Source organism: Oryctolagus cuniculus, chromosome 1, assembly GCF_051225735.1.
Source record: "Oryctolagus cuniculus isolate XC-2025 breed Fujian yellow rabbit chromosome 1, ASM5122573v1, whole genome shotgun sequence".
In the NCBI taxonomy this organism is placed as follows: domain Eukaryota; kingdom Metazoa; phylum Chordata; class Mammalia; order Lagomorpha; family Leporidae; genus Oryctolagus; species Oryctolagus cuniculus.
In genome coordinates, this window is record NC_142867.1 from 140,881,127 (window position 1) to 140,903,726 (window position 22,600).

Genomic DNA, 22,600 nt, shown 5'->3' on the forward strand with positions numbered 1-22,600 from the left:
TGGAAGAAGCTCCTGGCTCCTTGCTTTGGATCAGCCTGGCTCCGGCTGTTGCGGCCATTTCGGGACTGAATCAGTGGATGGAAGACCTTTCTCTCTCTCTCTCTATGCCTCTCTGTAACTCTGCCTTTCAAATAAATAAATAAATCTTTAAAAATAAAAAGGCAGTTATAAATACCATGTGATGAGTTATGAAAAATAAAAAAACTATAATTGCTAGGAATATTTTTCATTATAATTTTTTATTTTTATTCTTATTATTTATTATTCAATTACGGCTTGTAAATATATATAATATAGATATATGCTTGTGCTTCTCTCTTTGATCCTTTATCATATAACATGGATGGGAGGCCTGGCACTGTGGTAGAGCAGGTAAAGCCATCGCCTGCAGTGCCAGCATCCCACATGGGCGCTGGTTCGAGTCCCGGCTGCTCCACTTCTGATCCAGCTCTCTGCTGTGGCCTGGGAAAGCAGTAGAAGACGGCCCAAGTCCTTGGGTCCCTGCACCCACGTGGGAGACCTGGAAGAAGCTTCTGACTCCTGGTTCCTGTCTCCTGGCTCTTGCCTTCGGATCAGCGCAGTTCTGGCCGTTGTGGCCATCTGGAGAGTGAACCAGTGGATGGAAAACCTCTCTCTTTCTGCCTCTGCCTCTCTGTAACTCTTTCAGATAAATAAATAAACCTTTAAAAAGAAAAACATGATGGGCCAACTTTACAGAATAGTATTTAAGTCACAGCATATTAAGGAGAAGAGTGAATATCACCCAAGAATTTGATCCCCTTTGGGATAAGATGTCCATACATTTTCAGTTGTAGGCTGCATTGCTGCATCACATAAGGCAAAAATATAAGGGTACTTCAAAAAGTTGTGGAAGACAGAATTAAAAAATTTTATGTTGCAAAAAAAATTTGAAACCCATGCTTATTTTCATCATATGCATTTTTATGAACTTTCTGAAGACACCTCATATGCATGCTTTTTCTTTTTCTTTTTTCTTTTTTCTTTTTTTTTTTTTTTTTTGTTTGCTGTTGTAGATTTATTTGAGAGACAGAATTACAGAGAGAAAGAGAGAGAGAGGTCCTCCATCCACTGGTTCACTCCCCAGATGGCCACAACATCCAAAACTGGGCTGATCTGAAGTCAGAATCCAGGAGCTTCTTCTGGGTCTCCCACATAGGTCAGGGGCCCAAGCACTTGGGCCATCTTCCACTGCTTTCCCAGCCCATAGCAGAGAGCTGGATTGGAAGTGGAGCTGCCATATGGAATACCTGTATCACAGGTGGCAGCTCTAGCTGCTGTACCACAATGCTGAACCCTCCACAGACTTTTTGAAATACCCTCAAACAACATTATTTTTATTTGGAGATCAAATATGGTTTAATGAGATATGTATGGGTAACAAGTAGGAACGGAGGGGCCAGAGCTGTGGCTCAGTGGATTAATGGCCTGGCCTGAAGCACCGGCATCCCATATGGGTGCTGGTTCGAGACCCGGCTGCTCCACTTCCAATCTGGCTCTCTGCTATAGCCTGGGAAAGCAATACAAAAAGGCCCAAGTCCTTGGACCCCTGCACCCGTGTGGGAGACCCAGAGGAAGTTCCTGGCTCCTGGCTTCGGATCAGCACAGCTCCGGCCGTTGCAGCCAACTAGAGAGTGAACCAGTGGATAGAAGACCTCTCTCTGTCTCTCTGCCTCTCCTCTCTCTGTGTGACTCTGACTTTCAAATAAATAAATAAATCTTAAAAAAAAAAAAAAAAAACTAAGTTGGAATGGAGCATGTACTGGTAGTTAACTTCATGTGTCAGCTTGACTAGGCTACAGTGCCCAATCGTTGGTCAAAACGCCAGTCTAGATGTTGCTGAGAAGGTATTTTTTTAGGTGTGATACCATTTGAATCAGTGAACTTTAAATAAAGCACCTATGTGGGCCTCACTCAATTTAGACTGCCTTCATAACCAAGCCTGCAACAAGCTCTCCTGGTAGAATGTACTTCCAGCCCAACAGATTTCAGCATGCCAACTCCTACAATCACGTGAACCACTTCCTTAAAATAAATCTCTGTACTTCCTGTTTCTCTCAAGAACCCTGACTATTACGACACCCTTTTCTCAGTAATTGATATAACAGCTAAACAAAAGATCTACAAGGTCATCAGACTTTCAGACAACTTGACCTAAACATTTGCAAATGCATGTAAAACATTTTCACCAAGAGTTAGGCAACAAAAGTCATAACAGATGTGCAAACACTAAAATTTTGGTGTTTGTTTTCTCTCTTCAGTGGAGTTGTTTTTTAAAGATTTATTTATTTATTGGAAAGGCAGAGTTACACAGAGGGAGAAGAGGCAGGGAGAGAGGGAGGTCTTTCATCCACTGGTTCACTCCCTACTTGGCCGCAACAGCCGAAGCTGCGCCAATCAGAAGTCACAAGCCAGGAGCTTCTTCTGGGTCTCCCATGCAGGTGCAGGGGCCCAAGGACTTGGACCAACTTCCACTGCTTTCCCAGGCCATAGCAGGGAGCTGGATCAGAAGTGGAGCAGCCAGGACTGGAATTGGCACCCACATGGGATGCCAGCATGGCAAGGGCCGCAGCACCGGTCCCTGGAGTTGATTTTTAAAATATATAATCTAGGGGTCAGCCCTGTGGGGTAGTAGGCAAAGCCTCTGCCTGTAGTGCTGACATCACATATGGAAGCCAGTTCATATCCCAACTGCTCCTCTTCTGATCCAGCTCTCTGCTGTGGCCAGGGAAAGCAGTGGAAGATGGCCCGAGTGCCTGGGCCCCTGCCACATACATGGGAGACCGGGAAGAAGCTCCTGGCTCCTGGCTTTGGCCTGGTCCAGCCCTGGACGTTGCAGCCATTTGCAGAGTGAACCAACAGAGGGAAGATTTCTCTCTGTCCATAACTCTATCTCAAACAAATAAATTAAAAAATTATAATAAAAAATAAAATCTATAATCTGGGTATAGCAGTTAAGATGCCACTCTGCGACTTCCTGCATCCCATATTAGAATGTTTGGGTTTGAGGTCGGCGCCACGGCTCACTAGGCTAATCCTTCGCCTGCGGCGCCAGCACCCAAGGTTCTAGTCCCAGTTGGTGCACCGGTTCTGTCCTGGCTGCTCGTCTTCCAGTCCAGCTCTCTCCTGTGGCCCAGGAGGGCAGTGGAGGATGGCCCTGCACCTGCATGGGAGACCAGGAGAAGCACCTGGCTCCTGGCTTCGGATTGGTGCAGTGCGCTGGCCGTAACGTGGCAGCCGTAGTGGCCACTGGCGGAGTGAACCAATGGAAAAAGGAAGACCTTTCTCTCTGTCTAACTCTGCCTCTGTGTTTGAGTCCTGGCCCTGCTTCCATTTCAGAGTCTCCAGTGATGATTTTTCCATTGCCTTCTAACTTAGTGCCTGCGTATCACCTGAACATTGCCTCAAAACTCTTTTACTGGGCCGGCGCCGTGGCTCAATAGGCTAATCCTCCACCTTGCGGCGCCGGCACACCGGGTTCTAGTCCCGGTCGGGGCACCGGATTCTGTCCCGGTTGCCCCTCTTCCAGGCCAGCTCTCTGCTATGGCCAGGGAGTGCAGTGGAGGATGGCCCAGGTGCTTGGGCCCTGCACCCCATGGGAGACCAGGAAAAGCACCTGAATCCTGGCTCCTGCCATCGGATCAGCGCGGTGCGCCGGCTGCAGCGGCGGCCATTGGAGGGTGAATCAACGGCAAAGGAAGACCTTTCTCTCTCTGTCTCTCTCTCACTGTCCACTCTGCCTGTCAAAAAAAAAAAAAAAAAAAAAAAACTCTTTTACTGTGAGATGGCAATTCTCTGCCTGACCAGAATGGTTCCAATTGGTCTGAGTTAACACCAGTGATGAAAATGTAATTAAGTTTATCCCCTGTCTATAGCTAGATGGACCACATATGATTACTTCTCCATCAGTGACCAATCGTAACTTTTTCCTGGGAATTTTGAAAATGAAATCATTTTGGGGGCCAGTGCTGTGGCATATCGGGTAAAGCTGCTGCCTGCAGCGCTGGCTCCTATATGGGTGCCGGTTCGAGTCCCAGCTGCTCCACCTCCAATCCAGCTCTCTGCTATGGCCTGGAAAAGCAGTGGAGGATGGCCCAAGGACTTGGGCCCCTGTACCTGTGTGGGGGACCAGGAGGAAGCTCCTGGCTCCTGGCTTCAGATCGGTGCAACTCTGGCTGTTACAGCCAACTAGGGAGTGAACCAGTGGATGAAAGACCTCTCTCTCTCTCTGCCTCTGCCTCTCTTTCTCTCTCTGTGTAACTCCTAGTTTCAAATAAAATAAATAAATCTTAAAATATAAAAGAAAATTAAATCACTGGGGAAAAGTGAAGAAAAAAATGATGAAAAATTACTGACAGAGGAAATACTAATAGATAACAACAGTTAATATCTAACTCTAGTTTTAACCAAGACCACATGTCTCCTATCATCCTCCTACATCAGAGTTGTTTAGTCCTTCTTCTGGTTTTGTGAGTCAAAAAACTCATCTGTTGCTCTAAACTAATTTATAATATTAGAATTTAAGGTCTTGAAGTATCACAGAAATACACTTAAACTTCCATTATTCTCTCCCATCCTGTTCAAACCATAATCCCTCTGCCAAGATTCTGAGACTCAGTTCTCCTATAGCAACCACCATCGACTTCTATTCTCTGACTTTATATGTGTGTGAATATATCAGTGCAATATGGAGGACTATTTACATAGCACAGTGTTGAGGAAACAAAATGATAGTGAATAAACCAATAGTTTTTTTGTCTCAGAATGACAACCAGGAGACACTGCTAAGTTAAATTTTCATCACTGACCTTAACCTGCAGTGTTCTTTATTTCTTCTGTCCTATTATACCTGCTGAAATACAATTTCACTAGCGACAGTTCTGACTAATCAACCATGCCAGTCAGTGGCAGAGTTCAAACTTTTTTTTTAATTGAATGTTAGGAGTGGGTATTTAGTCTAGTGGTTAAGCTACCTGCTCCTACACTGGAGTGCCTGTGTTCAATTCTTTGCTCAGGCTCTGGACTCCAGCTTCCTGCCAATGCAAACCCTGGGAGGTAGCACGTGACAATCCAAGTACTTGGGTCTCTACCACCCATGTAGGAGACCCAGACTGAGTTCCTGGTATCCTGGTTTGGACTGGCCCAGTCCTAGCTGTGTGGGTAAATCTAAAAAAAAAAAAAAAAACAAACCTTTAATCTTGTGCTATCAGCTCTAAGTTAGGGATGCCCAAATATATTTTAATTTAGTGTTTCATGTACTTTCCATGGACAGTCTTTTAACTGAATCAGTAAAAATAATGAAATTGTGTTCAATCGAGTTCATCTTCTGACAGCAAAGCTGCTCTGCAGATTGATTGTGTCTGAAGTGACCCAGCCACATTTAGGCATTAGCACAGCTCCCGCCCCAAAGCAACAGTAGCCTTCTGTCTCTTGGGAATTAAAATGTGAAATATAGATTATATATATATATATATATATATACACGAGCCTCATAACCAGAAATCAAGTTGTGTCTCAACTGATATATCGAAAGGGATAGAGGAGACAATTTTATATCTGAGGGTGCTTCACAAAGTTCACAGAAAATGGAATTAAAAGCAAGTTTATTTTGGTGCAAAAAAAAATTTTAAGGCCCATTTATTTATTTTGAAAGTCAGAGTTACAGGGAAAGAGGGAGAGACACACACAGAGAGAGAGAGAGAGAGAGAGAGGTCTTCCAACCACTGGTTCACTACCCAGATGGCCACAACAGCCAGGGTTAAAGCCGACTCAGGAGCTTCATCCAGGTCTCCCACATGGGTGTAGGGGCACTTGAGCCATCTTCGATTGCTTTCCCCAGGCCATTAGCAGGGACTTGGATCGGAAGTGGAGCAGCCAGGGCTCATATGGGATGCCAGCACTACAGGCGGTGGCTTTACCTGCTACACCACAACACTGATTCCTGTAAAATCTTTCTAAATCCATACATTAAAAGAATCTATTTAAAAAGTTCATAGATAATGTGCATTTTGAAAAACCACCCATGAATTTCATTTTCTTGCCCCAAAATAACTTTATCTTTTAATTCCATTTTTCCATGAACTTTTTGACATTCCCTCAAACGTAAGCCTTATTGCTGAGGACCACCCCAGGCCCTTCTCCCAAGTCTGGCTGGCAGGTAAGACTTTACGGGAGGACTAGCCACCTGTCAGCCACTTGTTTACCCCACAGGACCACAGAGGAGGCACAATGCCTCTCCTCAAAGACCCTCTGTATCCTAGGGCTAGAACTTCCTGAAGGAACTGGCATTTTATGGTAAGTCATTCACTTGCTTATAAAACTGCTCAGATCTGGTGCTATGTTCCATAGAAGGAGAATAATAGAAAGGACCAGAAATCAAACTATCAACTCCTGAAAAAAAAAATAAACCAAGACTTCTGAATTGGACCAACAGGAAATCTGAACCTACAATCCAGTAGACCTGTGTGAAAAGTGTTCCTACTTGCTATAGTTTGTCTATTAGTGTGGAGGTTAAATGCTCCTCCGATCCCCCACCCAAAGGCCCATGCGTTAAAGACTTGGTTCCCAGAGTGGCACTATCCGGAGGAGATGGAACTGTGACAGGTGACTCAAAAGTTTAAACTGTCTACATGGTATAGCACACCTGGGTGGTTATAGACTATAACTTGGTTGTTTTAAAAGCAGGGCCTGTTGTTGATAAAAATAAATGTTTTTAACTGGCCCATTCTGGCTTCCGCACCTCAGCTTGCTTGATAATGGCCAAGGCCACCAGACTGTGGTTTCCTCTGTCTTCTCCCGGCTGCAGCCAGGGGACAGCACAGGGGGTGCCAAGGTCCGTGAGAGCATGCTTGACCCCGACCAAGAACAACTGAATACTTGAATTGTTACATTTTTCAATAAGGTTACAAAGAAACTGTCTGATTGGCTAACTGCTTCTCGCTTCTGTATGCCTGCTTTCTGCTTGCACTAGCCCTCACGCATAATTTTTTTGCCTTTAAAAACCCCCCAGCACTGCAACTCGGGGTCGTCTTCTCCAGACTCGCTCTGTGAGAGAGCAGTGGCCAGCTGGCTAATGAAGACTCCTAATTTGACCTCAAAGCATCGCTGTGTTTTTAATCTGTGCGCCCCACAACAGAACATGTAGGAGGTGGGGTCTAGGGCATTGAGGACATTGTCCCTTAGAGTAGTTCTCAGGGAGGGGTAGTTAAAAAAGCCTGCGTTTGGGTCTACCACTCCCTCTGCTCCCGAGAGCACCGTGGAGGCTCCTTCCTCTGCACTGCTCCACCAATGCGAACCCTTGCCCTCACAGAGGCCGAGCCAAGGGGGCTGCCCAGTCTTGAACTTGGGCCTCCAAAACTGTGAGCTAGTTATAGCTTTTTACTTTATAAAGTTAGTTGCCTAGATATTTCAATAGAGTGATCAAAAGCTGAAGAATACTCTCGTATAAAGAGTCTAACAAAAATGTTACAATACACTGATTACAGTTTTAACAGCTGAAGGAGACAGCAAATAGAAATGAACAGAAGGGAGGCACTCCCACCCTCTGCCGGCTCTGCAGCTTCCTCCCTCCTCTGCGGTTCTCCTGTGGCCAGTGCGCGGTGCGCGGGAGGCAGCCTGAGATGGCAGATGAGATCTTCAAGGCTCAGGTCGTCCGGCCTGGTGGCGACACGATCTTCGGGAAGATCATCCGCAAGGAAATCCCAGCCAAAATCATTTTCGAGGATGACCAGTGTCTTGCTTTCCATGACATTTCCCCTCAAGCACCAACACATTTTCTGGTGATACCTGAGAAACATATATCCCAGATTTCTGCAGCAGAGGATGCTGATGAAAGTCTTCTTGGACATTTAATGATTGTTGGCAAGAAATGTGCTGCTGACCTGGGCCTAAAGAAGGGTTACCGAATGGTGGTGAATGAGGGCTCCGATGGCGGACAGTCTGTCTATCATGTTCATCTTCATGTTCTTGGGGGTCGGCAGATGAACTGGCCCCCTGGTTAAGCATGTGTTAGGGCCAATTGTTCCTTTTCCAGGCAGTGATAAAGTTTGCAGTCCAATGTCAAACAGCATACTTTTGCCTATGTATACAGATTGAGGAAATACTGGAGAAAAATAAAAACATACATAATAAAAGACATTATTGCATAAAAAAAAAAAAGAAATGAACAGAAGGGTCCAGTGCTGTGGCAAAGTGGGTAAAGCCACCACCTGCAGTGCTGGCATCCTATATGGGTGCCAGTTCCAGTCCTAGCTGCTCCACTTCTGATCCAGCTCTCTGCTATGGCCTGGGAAAGCAGTAGAAGATGGCCCAAGTCCTTGAGCCCCTGTACCCACGTAGGAGACCCGGAAGAAGCTCCTGGCTCTTGACTCCGAATTGGCACAGCTCTGGCCATTGCGGCCATTTGGGGAGTGAACCAGTGGATGTCTTCTCCCTCTCTCTGCCTCTGCCTCTCTGTACTGGATCTCTGGGATATGCGTCCAGGAGGAGTGATATTGAGTTGTGAGTCCCCAGTGGCGAATGCTAAGATGACATCTACCACGGAGAACCTAAATGAGGGCCCAAATGAACTTTGCCTGGAAGGCCTAGGGTCTTTCCTCTTTCCTTATGCTTTCTCTTTCTTTCTTTCTTTCTTTCTTTCTTTCTTTCTTTCTGTTCATTTCTTTCTGTTCATTTCTTTCTGTTCATTTCTTTCTTTCTTTCTTTCTTTTTATTTTTTTAAAGATTTATTTATTTTATTTGAAAGGCAGAGTTACAGAGAGGCCCAAGGACTTGGGCCATCCTCTGCTGCTTTCCCAGGCTATAGCAGAGAGCTGAATCAGAAATGGAGCAGCTGGGACTTGAACCGGCACCCATATGGGATGCCAGCACTGCAGGCGGTGGCTTTACCTGCTACCCCAAAACACCAGCCCCAGATTTCACATATTTCTACAAAAAGAACCAGTTTAAAGAAAGGCTTGTGTGAGAGTCCCCAAGATCACCTTCAAGTCCAATGAGAAAGACTCATGGGACCCAGGAGTTGCTGTACTCTGGCCACTGTATATCACAGTGAAAGGATGCAAAGAATCAGCAGGGAGAAATCCAGAGCAAATCAAGCATGGCTTCCAAGACCCTCTCCCAGCAGTGCTGCCCAGGACCCACTTAACTCCTCCAGCAATGATGTAAGGCAACACTTTACATGTGTGTGGTCTCAGTTTATATCCAGGGTAGCATTCTAGAGACTCAGGGCCCCATGCTGGTAAATAGCCACAGAGACTCCCCAGACTCCCAGAAAGAAACAGCCTAAAACACATGCTGTGCACCAACCATTTAGATGCAGTAAGCCTTGTAAAACTAGTTCCCAGAGCAAGCCCAGGACTGTCCTGGCAAGCAGGCATTTCTAACGCTGATTATCTTGGGCCTGGCTCCATTAACGCTGCAGCACAGTCTATCCACCTTGGCCCTTGGTCAAACTATTTTATAGAAATTATCAGCAGTAGGACTCCGTGCAACAAAGCAAGACCAACCTTCATGATTGATCTCAGTTATGTTCCAAAGAGGTTAAAACAAGTCCCAATCATTATAAACCTTGATCTTAGAAAGCCAGGTGGTTTGAGTGCAAGTTCTTCTATAAAATATTTTTGACAAGAATAAGCCCAGAGAGTAAGTTGAAGCTGACCTGCCTGCCTTCCAGGCGGAAGCAGTAGCATGATAAGTTACACTCAAAGGAGTCCCAGAGAGCATCCCAACTGTTAGTGCACCCCAAGTGAGATATGCATGAGGCAGCACAGGTTAACAGTGTCTAATGTGGCTTCCCACAGTGTGGCCTCTGCCCCAGGAGTGCTAGTGCAGTCTGAAATTGTTGAGTCCTTGGACTTAGAGGGACCACAAGAAGACAGCTGGCTCCAAACAGCATTTCAGCTGTCTCCGGAGTGTGGACATCAGGAGGTGTTCTGCATGAAAAATGCAGGAGCTGGAACTGTTAAGGGAAAATGGCGACAAAGAGGAGTGACCTCAGTGCTGTCTCACACGGAAGAAGAATCTCCGTGCAGACAAGGCAGGAAACAAAGCAAGATTTATTGTTGTCTGTGCCAGCCTGTGGCACAATGAACTGGGTCTTCCTGAAACAGTGGGAATGCGGGGACAAGGACGCAAAGAATGGAGCCAAGACAAGTCCTGATCAAGGCTCGTTTATTGAATAAATCCAGTAGTATTTAAACAGGACCAGTTGTTTACAAGAAGGAGCACAAAAGATTTACATATCAAAAAGGCTCTTAAGGTTACAATAAAACACTTAGGTGATAAATGCAGGTTTCAGGTGTGACTATCTATATCATCTCTTGTGAGGGGTTTAGGTTCTTCCTGCCTCTTCCCGGAATCTCCCTAGCCTAATTATCTGTGCTGGGAAGTCTCCATTCATATGTTTAAGTGTAAACAAAGGGAGCGACTACCTGTGGCTGCCCACAGCTGTCAGTAACCTCCTGCCCCAGCAGCCAGGAGGGCGCTCCAAGAGACACAGACCCAAGAAACCGGTGGTGGACGCGGTATCTTTTAAGCACAATTCAGGGAATGATCAATCAAAGGGCAGGGACAAAATCCATCAGAGGACCTGAACTGTGATCCTGTCTAGTCTGCTCCTGATAAAATAAAAGCCATCAAAAGGATGGGCTAGGTAAGCTCTTTCTATTTTCATGATAAAACTGGAAACTCAGAAAGGTGGGATCAGCAACTTTGTCTTGCTAAAGGCAGCTTCTGGGGAGAAGCATGCATCTTGTCCACTTTTTTTAAGATTTATTTACTTATTTGAGAGGTGGAGCTATAGACAGGGACAGGGAGAGACAAAGAGAGGTCTTCCATCCACTGGCTCACTCCTCAAATGGCCGCAACGGCCAGGGCTAGGCCAATCCAAAGCCAGGCTCCAGGCGCTTCTTCCAGGTCTCCCACATGAGTGCAGGGGCCCAAGGACTTGGGCCATCTTCTGCTGCTTTCCCAGGTGCATTAGCAGGGAACCACATGAGAAGCAGAGCAGCTGAGACTGGAACAGGCACCCATATGGGATGCCAGCTCTGCAGACAGAGGCTTAAGCCTACTATGCCACAGCAACAGTCCCTGTCTTGCCACTCTTAAAGGGACTCCCTGTTAGTAAAATGGCGCAGTCTTATCTATGGCATGATGTACACCCTGACACCATCCTAGGCTCTAGCCCCCACTGCCATTGCTGGAAGCCAGGTGGCCACATAACCACCAGTGTCAAGCTCTATCCCATCCCACTGGGATTCACTGCTCCTACTTCCATGCCCCCCCACACAAAGTTTTGAAAGGACCTGTCCCTGAACTTGTGGCTCGCCCCCCCCTTCTCCTGACCTCCGTCTCTCTTACACTCTCCTTCTCTCTCTTTTCTTTCCTCGCCCCTTCCCTCCAGTCTGACAGGTTTCCCCCAATAAACTCTTTCCCTTACTCCAGTGTTGGTGCGTTTTGTGGCGGCCTTACACTCCCCCTTTTCTAGTTCCAACATGGACCTGTCCTAACCACCTATTAGCCTCTAACTGTCACAGAACCTCTCCTGCAGTTTCAGTGACAAAGATTCCTTGAAATGTCAAGTCAGGGGGCCAGCACTGTGGCTCAGCAGGTTAAAAGCCCTGGCCTGAAGCGCCAGCATCCCATATTGGCAACAGTTCTAGTCCCAGCTGCTGCTCTTCTGATCCAGCTCCCTGCTATGGCCTGGAAAAGCAGTAGAAGATGGCCCAAGTCCTTGGGCCCCTGCATCCATGTGGGAGACCCAGAAGAAGCTCCTGGCTCCTGACTTCAGCCTGGCCCAGCCCTGGCTGTTGCAGCCAATTGGGCAGTGAACCAGCAGATAAAAGGTCTCTCTTTCTCTCTCCCTCTCTCTGTAACTCGGCCTTTCAAATAAATAACATCTTTAAAATTGAGACAAAGGGACGGCGCCGCGGCTCACCCAGCGGCGCCGGCACACCGGGTTCTAGTCCCGGTCGGGGCGCCAGATTCTGTCCCGGTTGCCCCTCTTCCAGGCCAGCTCTCTGCTGTGGCCAGGGAGTGCAGTGGAGGATGGCCCAAGTGCTTGGGCCCTGCACCCCATGGGAGACCAGGAGAAGCACCTGGCTCCTGGCTTCGGATCAGCGCGGTGCGCTGGCCGCGGTGCGCTGGCCGCGGCGGCCATTGGAGGGTGAACCAACGGCAAAGGAAGACCTTTCTCTCTGTCTCTCTCTCTCTCTCTCACTGTCCACTCTGTCTGTCAAAAAATAAATAAATAAATAAATAAAAAATAAAAATGAGACAAAGAAGCAGAAGTAGCAGCAGCAGCAGCAGCTGCGGTCTCTCTTCCCCCTTTTGCAACAGTTCCTCAGGAAAACTTGCTTTCCCTGCTTTGACTTTTGTCTGACTCTGGGTTTTCTCTGACAGGCACCAGCACGGTCCCACCTGATCAGTTCAGCGGGCAGTCTGAATTCAAAACAGGCTCAGCAGCTAGGTAGACCAGCACAGAGTTTTTCTTTCAGAGGAGGAAATAGTTTTGAGAAAACAAAAAACAGAAGATCTTTTTTTTAATAAATGTTTTTATTTTATTTTTTTTAGCCTAGTGAGCCACAGCGCCGGCTTAAAACAGAAGATCATTAATGCCTGCCTCTTCCCTCTGCCTTCCGGGGGAACTGGGTTGTTTCTCCCTCTTTCTCTCTCCCGGTTCATTGTTGCAAAATCAGTGGGTCCTTTTTAGCAAAAATAACTACACTTTACAAATCATGCCCTATTCCCACCCAGACGTTTCCTCAGGAAGCATTGCGTGCAAGAAGAATAAACTCATTGGCACACACACACACACACACACACACACACATCTTTATGCAAGTTAGTTTAAGACATGTCACGTCCAGGAATTGGACAGGACAAAACCATGAATTTTACAGATTTCAAAATATGTTTACGTAGCCTCCCACCCCTTTGTCCTGGTGACTCATCCAGCTAGCAGCCTAGCCGAGATTAATCCTTTCCTTGCAAGGATCTTCACTTAATGGTCAACCCACTTTCCTAAAGCAAGCGGACCAGGAGTAGGATGAAGAAAGGTGAGTCAGTTTAGCAGTCCGTTGTTGCAATCCGAAAAGCTGAATACAGTGATCAACAGACAGCCACGAGACATTCGGAAAAGGAGGTCAAGAGTGCAGGCTGCCAGGAATGGGCGGGGAGTTCAAGGTCCCTGTGATCTGTCCACACCAGCTTGTGGTTTGGGGCAGAAATCACAAGTAAGGAATGCAATTAGTTTTTGTGTCAGAAACACAGGATGCATCAGAAGCCTCACTGCAGATGGGTCCCATTACAGAACAAGTCCTTTCTTGTGGGCATTTGTATGTTCCCTAGACAAGCCAGCCGGCATCCATGCTTGTTTTCGTAGTTTGGGGAACCACAAAGATGTGTGGGGTCTGAGCTTTGTGTACCTGGCTCTGCAGGCTTCCAGTTCAGCACAGTTTGCAAGGAGGCTGAACCAGCCCCGCAGCAGGTGGCATCAGGTTTCAGCGTGGAGTCAAGTCCAGGCGATAAGCGGCTGTGATTGCATATTCCCCAAAACAGCCTGGGCTTCTGTTCTGTGTTCCGTGACTCAGTGACAAGCAAACAAGCCCAGTGTGACTTGTTAGCGTCCAAATCGGTCAGCTCAGAAACACGCACAGAGGCCTGGAAATGACCAGCCTCACAGGAGCCACCTTAGTTTACAAAAGCTGATCAGCAACTAAAAATCCCATTTAGAGATTACCTTTCTTCAATTTGTCTGCTTTTTGTCAGAATTTCCAATCAGCAAACAGTCGATCAAAAATCATCAGAAATGGGAACTTAACTTCTTTTAATACCCAAGATTCCATTTGGAGATTTGTTTTGTTTTGTTTGGACTGCTCTCCTAATGAGGATGATCACTCTGACATGAGATTGGAAGCATAAAATATTATACCATGTAAATATTTTATCAGATGCATATGCAATAGCCATAAAGTACAAAGCCATTTTTTAAATTTCCTTTCTGTGCCATTTCCCACCACAGCAAATTTAGCATTTACAGGGTTAACCTTACAGCTGCCAAGAAATGCCTGGGCTGGGGGAGGGGAAGCTGTAGCAGCTCCGGAGATGAATTTTTTTTCTTCTCTAGTTTGTCTAAAGCTTTGCTGTAGCCTTAGGGCCCGGTTTCATTTTTTTGCAGAAGAAAGCAACACAAACTTTGATGTGGGGCTCACCCAAAGCTCTTCTTTGGGAATGAGTGGGCCTTTTCCCCTCTTATGCAATACCAGGGCTTTTGTTTTTCCTACTCAAAGGTTTCTTACCAGTTTATCTTCCTACTAACAGGTTTTGAGAGTCTCTACCCTTTCAAGGCAAGCTCTTCTCAAGAGGTTGGAACGTGTGCTGTACACAATTGAGAATTTGATTCTACACAATCTTGTGTTTAACCATAGCAAAGTATGTGTAACATAAGATTCGCCATTGTAACTACTTTGAAGTGTCATTAACTATGTTCACAGTGTTTTTGCAACATCACAACATCACCACTATCTCCAAAGTTCTTCCAGCACCCGGGATTAAGCAGTAAATCCCAATTCCTCCTCTCCCACCACAGCACCCAGGGAACCTCTGTTCTGCCTGGCTCCTTGGGCATATTGTGTGTGTTTTAGGTGAAGAGGATCATACAAGTTCTGACGTTTGGCGTCTGACATATTTCACCTGGCATGTTTTTAGATTCGTCTATGTTGTCACATGTCTCAGAACTTCATCCTTTTTATGGCTGAAAAATACTCCACTGTATGCATGAAGGTACTTCAAAAAAAAAAAAAACACACACACACACACACACACAGAAAATGCATATTATGGAAAAACTATGCATGGATTTCAAAATGTTTGCACCAGAACAAATTCATCTTTTAATCCAATTCTTCCACAGACTTTTGGAAGCATCCTTTTGAATCCTACATTTTGCTTCTTCATTTGTCCATTGATGGAGGGTGAGTTGTGTCTCCCTTTTGGCTGTTTGGATAATGCTGCAGGAAACATCCATGTAGGTGTCTGAGTCAAGCTTGTGAAGAGTGTTCTCAGCCTCCGTGATTTACCGGGCCCAGGAGTTCTGATGCTCATGGCTACCATTTAGCAAGGGGAAAGGGGGGGGGGGAGGGCAGAGGAAACCAGGCACCTGCTTGTAGGACTTCTCACATTTTGTGATGGTGTGAGGAGTCAGATGGGTTAATAGCTAGGGGACCCCAATGGAATTTGGGGTGTAAAATATTTGCTTCCTTCCCCAAAAACGTTATTTTTAACAAGAACAAACAGCCTGCCCTCCTTCCTTCCAGAATCACCAAATTTACCATGAGATTAGCAAGGAAGCTCCTCCTGAGCTCCCGGCTTATTGTGAAAACAAGTTATCTACCCCACCCTTAGCAGGCCAGACTGGATGGAGAATTGTAAATAAGGTCTTAGGACAGTTTTTGTCCCCACCCAAATGCCAATCTGATTGCCAAGTTTTTTTTTTTTTCCTTTGAAATTGTACTTAAAGCCCACTGCCACCAGTCCCCTTTGTTTTCCTCTCCTGGATGCCCCCTCCACACCACTCTGGCTGGAGGTTCTTGATTCTACTAAACCCTTTTAGATCTCTTGGAAATTCTTCTTCCGGGTGAGACCAAGAACCGAGGTAACAATAATTTCCATGCCGCCAAGTTCCTGTAATAATGGGGCAAACCCAATTCTGAATTTACAAATTGCTGTGGGCCTGCCTGCCCCTTTCTACATAGTCGTGTGACCTTGGCTAAGGCATGTCTCACCATCCCCAGTTTCCTCCTCTGGGAGATGGTTAGATATGGTTCTTTTTAACCAGAGTCCCGTTAAAGGGTATTTATTTCCTGAAGTAATCTACATCAGTTATTTAACGCATTGCACAGCACAGAGTAAGTGGACAAACAGTAGTAAGGATTATCACCATCTATTTTATTAGTCCTGTTATTATCAAAGTAGTGATATGTGTTTCTGAAAGGAACTTGATGCAAGTCATAGCACGTAATAAAACACAAGAGTAAATTAGAGTTGCAGGAGACTTATCCTCCATGCTGCAACCTTATGGAAGGGCCTCACATCTGAGGCCCGGACATTGGTGGTTTTTTGCTTGTTTTAAATATTTATTTATTTATTTATTTGAAAGGCAGAGTTACAGAGAGGCAGAGAGAGATGTCTTCCATTTGCTATTTCACTCTCCAAATGGCCGCAACGACCAGAGCTGGGCCAATCCAAAGCCAGGAGCCAGGAGCTTCTTCCGGGTCTCCCACGTGGGTGCAGGTGCCCAAGGACTTGGGCCATCCTTCACTGCTTTCCCAGGCCATAGCAGAGAGATGGATGGGAAGTGGAGCAGCCAGGACTCGAACTGGTGCCTATATGGGATGCTGGCAGGAGGTAGCTTTACCTGCTAGGCCACAGCGCTGGGCGCAACATTAGTGTTCTAGGAGCACTCTTTGTTGGTGACACCCGTTCTTGAAATCAAGGCACCCCGGGCCTTGTTTGCTTCTGTTAGCTGAGTCACATGACTGGCCTCAAAACGCAAGTGCTTTCAAAGTATCTGCTTCCCAATAAATAGGTTTTCTGCAAAAACAACAGAAGCTCCTCCCCCACAGTGCATCCCTCCCCTGGAAGCTTTTAGAAACTGAAAGAAACCTGGTGGACCATCAGCCCTGGGTCCCCAGGACAGTCCAGGAGAATGGCTACACCCCCTATCTTCACACATTTTTTGTCGGGTGGGGTGATCGGCCTAGCAGCTAAGATGCTGTTTGGGACTCCTGCATCCCATACTGGAGTGCACAGTTCACATGTCCAGTACCCTGCTTCTGATCCAGCTTCCTGCTAATGCACACCCCAGGATGTAAAAGGTGACAGCTCAAGTAGTTGGGTCCCTGCCACCCATGTGGGTGACATGAACTGGGTTCCTGGGTTCAGCCTGCCCAGACCCGGCTGTTGCAGGCACTTGGAGACGGAATCAGTGGAGGAAACATTTCTCTCTGTCTCTTTGTCTGTCCCTCTGCTGACTTCCAATAAAATTAAAATAGATAAATAAAAATGTAAAAAACCATTTAGTAATAAAAACAGACTTCAGGATACATCAGTTAAGTCCTAGCTTGTAATGGAGATGATTTTATTAGCTTTTGGTCAATCGTTCTAACTGAGAAATTGTATCCCGAGTTCTCTTGGCTAGTGGAATGACATTTCAGTGCCCTCCATGACAAGGAAAATTCAGCAACTGGCAACTGCTTTAGCCCTGAGACATTGGCAAAAGTCATGCGATTTCACAATGGTAACAGTCATCTATCACTGCACTAAAGATTAGGATGAGGGAGCCAGTACTGTGACACAACAGATTAAAGCCCCAGCCTGCAGCGCTGGCATCCCATATGGGTGCCAGTTCAAGTCCTTGCTGCTCCACTTAAAAACCGGCTCCCAACAGATGATGGTCCAAGTCCTTGGGCTCCTGCACTCACGTGGGAAACCCAGATGAATCTCCTGGTTCCTGCCTTTGGATCGGCTCAGCTCCAGCTGTTGCAGCCATTTGGGAAGTGAATCAGCAGATGGAAGACCTCTCTGTGTCTCTATCTCTCTCTGTAACGCTGTCCTTCAAATTAAAAAAAAAAAATTAGGATAAACACAGCAGCTCAAAACAATGCACATTTTTTATCTCACAGTTTTTAGGCAAGGGCCTGGCTCTGTGGTATAGTTGCCTAAGTCCCTGCTTGAAGTGCCAGCATCCCATATGGACGCCAGTTCTAGTCCCGGCTGCTCCACTTCCAATCCAGCTCTCCACGATGGCCTGGGAAAGCAATGGAAGATGGCCCAAGAGCTTGCACCCATGTGGGAGACCCAGAAGATCTAGAAGAAGTTCCAGGCTCCTGGCTTCAGATCAGCTTAGCTCTGGCCGTTGCCGTTATTTTGGGAGTGAACCAGAGGATGGAAGACTTTTCTCTCTGTCTCTCCCTCTATCTGTCTGTAATTCTGCCTCTCAAATAAATAAATAAAATCTTAAAAGAAGAAGGAGGGTAGTGGAGGGGAGGAGGAGGAGGAGGAGGAGGAGAAGTCCAGGTAAGCTTAGCAGGTCATCAGCTCAAGGCCTTGCAGGGAGGCTGCAATGCCTGAGAGGCGGGGCCCCGTGCGGGGTGGCCGAGGGAAGAATGTGCTGCCACGCTCCTGTGTCTGGGGCAGAATTTCAGTTCTGCAAATGGCTGAGGGACTGAGGAGCAGATGTGTGAACAGTTACACCAGGGTGCTTTGGGCGGGGAGTATTCCCGGGCAAGGAAGCACTGATGTCTAAATAGAGCAAATAAGCCAAATCCATTATCTGCTGGTATGTACCTTTTTGCCTGAAATAGCTATTTTTATCTCAATTTTTAAATTAGTGTTTGGGTTCTTCACTGCTGAGAGTGACCAAGTCCCCTGTGAATGAGTATGAGTAACCCGTCCCTATAACTACAGCTCCCTTCCAGCCAAGGCTGGAAATTAATTTCACATCACTGTAAAATTCTTGGACAAACAAAAGTGTAAGGATATTATTCAGTGGAGGGAAAAGCATTAAACAGAATGTAACATACTACTTTATCATGGAAAAGAAAAAGACATTAAAAATATTTCTATATTTATATAAATATATTTATATATTATGTATACCTATATAGAATATATTTGTATCTTATATACTAATGTACATTAATATACTTATGTTACTATATTATTTTATATATTATTTTAATGTATAAATATGTTGTGAAAGGGTACACAAAGAAACTACAAATAGGGGTCCGGCGCCGTGGCTCACCTGGTTAATCCTCCACCTGTGGCGCCGGCATCCCTTGTGGGCACCTTGTGGCTCCTCTTCCAGTCCAGCTCTCTGCTGTGGCCTGGGAGGGCAGTGGAGGATGACCCAAGTGCTTGGGCCCTGCACCCCATGGGAGACCAGGAGGAAGCACCTGGCTCCTGGCTTCGGATCAGTGCAGCGCCAGCCGTGTCGGCCATTTGGGGGGGGGGGGGGTGAACCAACGGAAGGAAGACCTTTCTCTCTGTCTCTCTCTCACTGTCTATAACTCTACCTGTCAAATAAATACATAAATAAAAATCTTAAAAGAAACTACAAATAGATATATAAGTGGAGGTGATGAAGAGACTCAAGTGTTTCTTTTATATAAGATTTATTTACTTATTTGAAAGGCAGAGTTACAGACAGGTAGAGGCAGAGAGAGAGAAAGGGTCTTCCATCCGCTGGTTCACTTCCCAGGTGGCTGCAATGGCTGGAGGAGCTGATCCAAAGCCAAGATCCAGGAGCTTCTTCTGGGTCTCCCACGTGGGTGCAGGGGCCCAAGGACTTGGGCCATCCTCCACTGCTTTCCCAGGCCACAGCAGAGAGCTGGATCGGAAGAGGAGCAACCAGGACTTGACCCAGCACTGCAGGTGGCGGCTTTACCGGGTAGGCCATAGCGCCAGCCCTGAGACTCAAGCTTTTAAAAACTTTTCAGTTTTTGTATTTGGAGAGGGTAAGAAAAATACTAAATCGCATGGAAAGAACATGAAACGTGCCCCTCAAACAGCTCCCTAACCCCCATCAACACTCGAGAGATTGCTAATGGTTTGCTACATACTCCCACAGACCAGGGCTTCTCAATGCCATACCAGCAATTCGGGGCAGTTCAGAATACTCCCCGTCCCGTACCTAGATACCAGTAGCATCCTCCTGCCGTCATGAAAATAAAAATGTCCACTGACATTGCCAAATGTCCCAGGGAGGGCGTGAACATCTCTCCCAGTCCAAGGCCACTGTAGTGTACACCAAAACCTAATACAAAAACACACGGATGAGGTGTTGCAGTCTGAAGAGCATGTGGTGCAGGTGTTTAAACCCCAAAATTGCTGGGCTAATTTTAATGGTTGATGGAGTAAGGGTAGAGAGAGCTGATGCAGTTATGGTGCCTAGCAGACGGGTCCAGTGGGAGGTCTTCAGGCTACTGGGGGCGTGTCTCAAGAGGGCTGGCTTTTTAGCTGAGTTCAGCTCAGCTCCTCTCTGCTTCCTGGCTGCCCATGATCCTCCCTCAACACACATTCTGCCACCCAATGCCTGAGTCAGACAGCAGACTCCTGGAGCTGCCTGATCTGGGGCTGTGAAACTCCTTGAGCTGAAATGTACTTCTCCCTTCCTGGGCAGCTGTCCCCAGGAGCAAAGTTCACAGAAAGCCAAGTGATGCATACAGTGACTTGTGATTGTTTTGGCTTTAGTAGGTATGATTGACAAAAAGCCAAACAACATCATCTTTGTTGCTTTCTTTTGTGTTTTACAGATAAGAACATTGCAGTTCAGAGAATTACTGCATTTTGGACACCTGATTTCCCAACAGCGCCCTTTCAACACTACCTTTATTACTTCTTTAAAATTAATGGTGGGGCCGACGCCATGGTTCACTTGGTTAATCCTCCACCTGCGGCGCCGGCATCCCATATGGGCGCCGGGTTCTAGTCCCAGTTGCTCCTCTTCCAGTCCAGCTCTCTGCTGTGGCCCGGGAAGGCAGTGGAGGATGGCCCAAGTGCTTGGGCCCCTCACCTGGCATGGGAGATCTGGAGGGGGCACCTGGCTCCTGGCTTCGGATCGGCACAGCACTGGCCATGTTGGCCATTTAGGGGGTGAACCAGCGGAGGGAAGACCTTTCTCTCTCTCTCACTCTCACTGTCTAACTCATCTGTCAAATAAATTTTAAAAAATTAATGTTACTGTGGATTGATAAAGTAATAATTATATCCATGTATATGGGGCATAATATAATGTTTTATGCACGATAATCCCCCTTTAGCCACCATCAACAAAGGTCTAAAAACATTAAGTAAAAACTTCAGATATAAACAGTTTATAGTTTAACTTGTGCATCATTCTGAACAATCTAATGAAGCCTCTGCCAGCCCCACTCTGCAACACCAGAATGTGAATCATCCCTTTGTCCTGCATGTCCATGCCACGCATGTCTATATAGCATATCTGTGCCATGCATGTACGCACAGCACGCCTATGTAATACATGTATGGATAGCATGTCTTGCCAGGAGTGTATGCATAGCATGTCTGTGCCATGGGTGTATGTATAGCATGCCTTGTCATTCATGTATTCATACCGTGTCTGTGGTATGTGTGTATGTGTCGCATGCCTGTGCCATACATGTATCTGCAGTATGCCTTGCCATGTGTGTATGCATAGCATGCCTGCATCATGTGTGTATGTGTAGCATGTCTTGCCATGCATTATGCCTAGCATTCTGTGCCATGTGTGTATGTGTAGTATGTATATGCCATGCCTGTGTAGTGTGTCTGTGCCATGTGTAGACATGCTACATGTAGACATGCTACATGCATGTCTGTGCCGTGTGTGTATGTGCAGTGTGTCTACCATGTGTGTATGTGAAGCATGTCTGCGCCATACATATATGTGTAGCATGTCCATACTATATGCGTATGTTACCTGCCCACTAGTCCTAGTAAGCCCTCTCCATGATCAGATCAACTCTCACAGTGCAAGTTTATTGTTTCATTTGTTATGTTTGATTATTAGTTATTGTTGTTAATCTCTTACTATGCCTAATTTATAAATTAAACCTCATCACAGGAATGTATATATAGGGAAAACATAGTATGTATAGGTTTAGTGCTATCCATGGTTTCAAGCACTCACTGGCGCTCTAGGAAATAAATATCTTTGGGGAAGAGAAATCTCCTGTATGGATTCAATGTGGCAAGATTAAATCAATCTAATCAACATATCTGTCCCCTCTCTTTTCTATCATTTTTAGAGTGAGACGTTTGAAATTTACTCCCTTATTTTGAAATACACAGGGGCCATCATTGTGGCGTAGCAGCAGGTTAGGCTGATGCCTATGATGCCAGCGTCCCATATCAGTGTCAGTTCCAGTCCTGGCTGCTCCACTTCCAATCCAGCTCCCTGCTAATGCACCTGGGAAAGCAATGGAAGATGGCCCAAGTACTTGGGCCCCAGCCAACCATATGGGAAACTCAAAGGAAGTTCCTGGCTCCTGGCCTCAGCCTGGCCCAGCCTCCAGACATTTAGCCATTTGGGGAGTGAAGCAGCAGATGGAAGATCTGTGTGTGTGTGTGTGTGTGTGTGTGTGTGTGTGTTCTTTCTTTCTCTGTAACACTGCCTTTCAAATATTGGGGCAGACGTTTGGCCTGGTGTTTAAGACATCACTTGGAACATCTGTATCCCATAATAGAGGGCCTGGGTTTGAGTCCTTTTTCTGCTTCTGATTCCACTTTCCTGCTAATATGCAGTGAGGCAATGGCTCGAGTACTTGCCACCCATGTGGAAGACTTGGTTTGAGTTCCATGCTCCTGGCTTCAGCCTGGCCCACATCTCCAGGAGCTGTGGGCACCTGGGGAGTGAACCAGTGGATGGAAGATCTCTCTCTCTCTCTCTCTCTCTATATATATATATATATACACACACATATATATTTATATTTATATTATATTTTAAATATAAATGAAAATAAATAAATAAAAACATTTTTGAAAGAAATATAAAATCCTTATAGTCACCCTGCTGTGCGAT

General features: G+C 46.1%; 1 long non-coding RNA gene and 1 pseudogene across 2 annotated transcripts; both read left to right on the top strand.

Moving 5' to 3' along the window:
* Positions 1-7,553: 7,553 nt before the first annotated feature.
* On the top strand, positions 7,554-8,179 carry LOC100343529 (adenosine 5'-monophosphoramidase HINT1 pseudogene; annotated as a pseudogene). Its single transcript, XR_016235975.1, has one exon. The product of XR_016235975.1 is annotated as an adenosine 5'-monophosphoramidase HINT1 pseudogene (transcript).
* Positions 8,180-12,634: 4,455 nt separating this feature from the next.
* Positions 12,635-20,981, top strand: LOC108176738 (uncharacterized). The gene is made up of 3 exons (XR_001793458.4): positions 12,635-13,070; positions 14,927-14,987; positions 20,331-20,981. It is a non-coding gene; the product is annotated as an uncharacterized LOC108176738 (long non-coding RNA).
* The last annotated feature ends 1,619 nt before the right edge of the window (positions 20,982-22,600 follow it).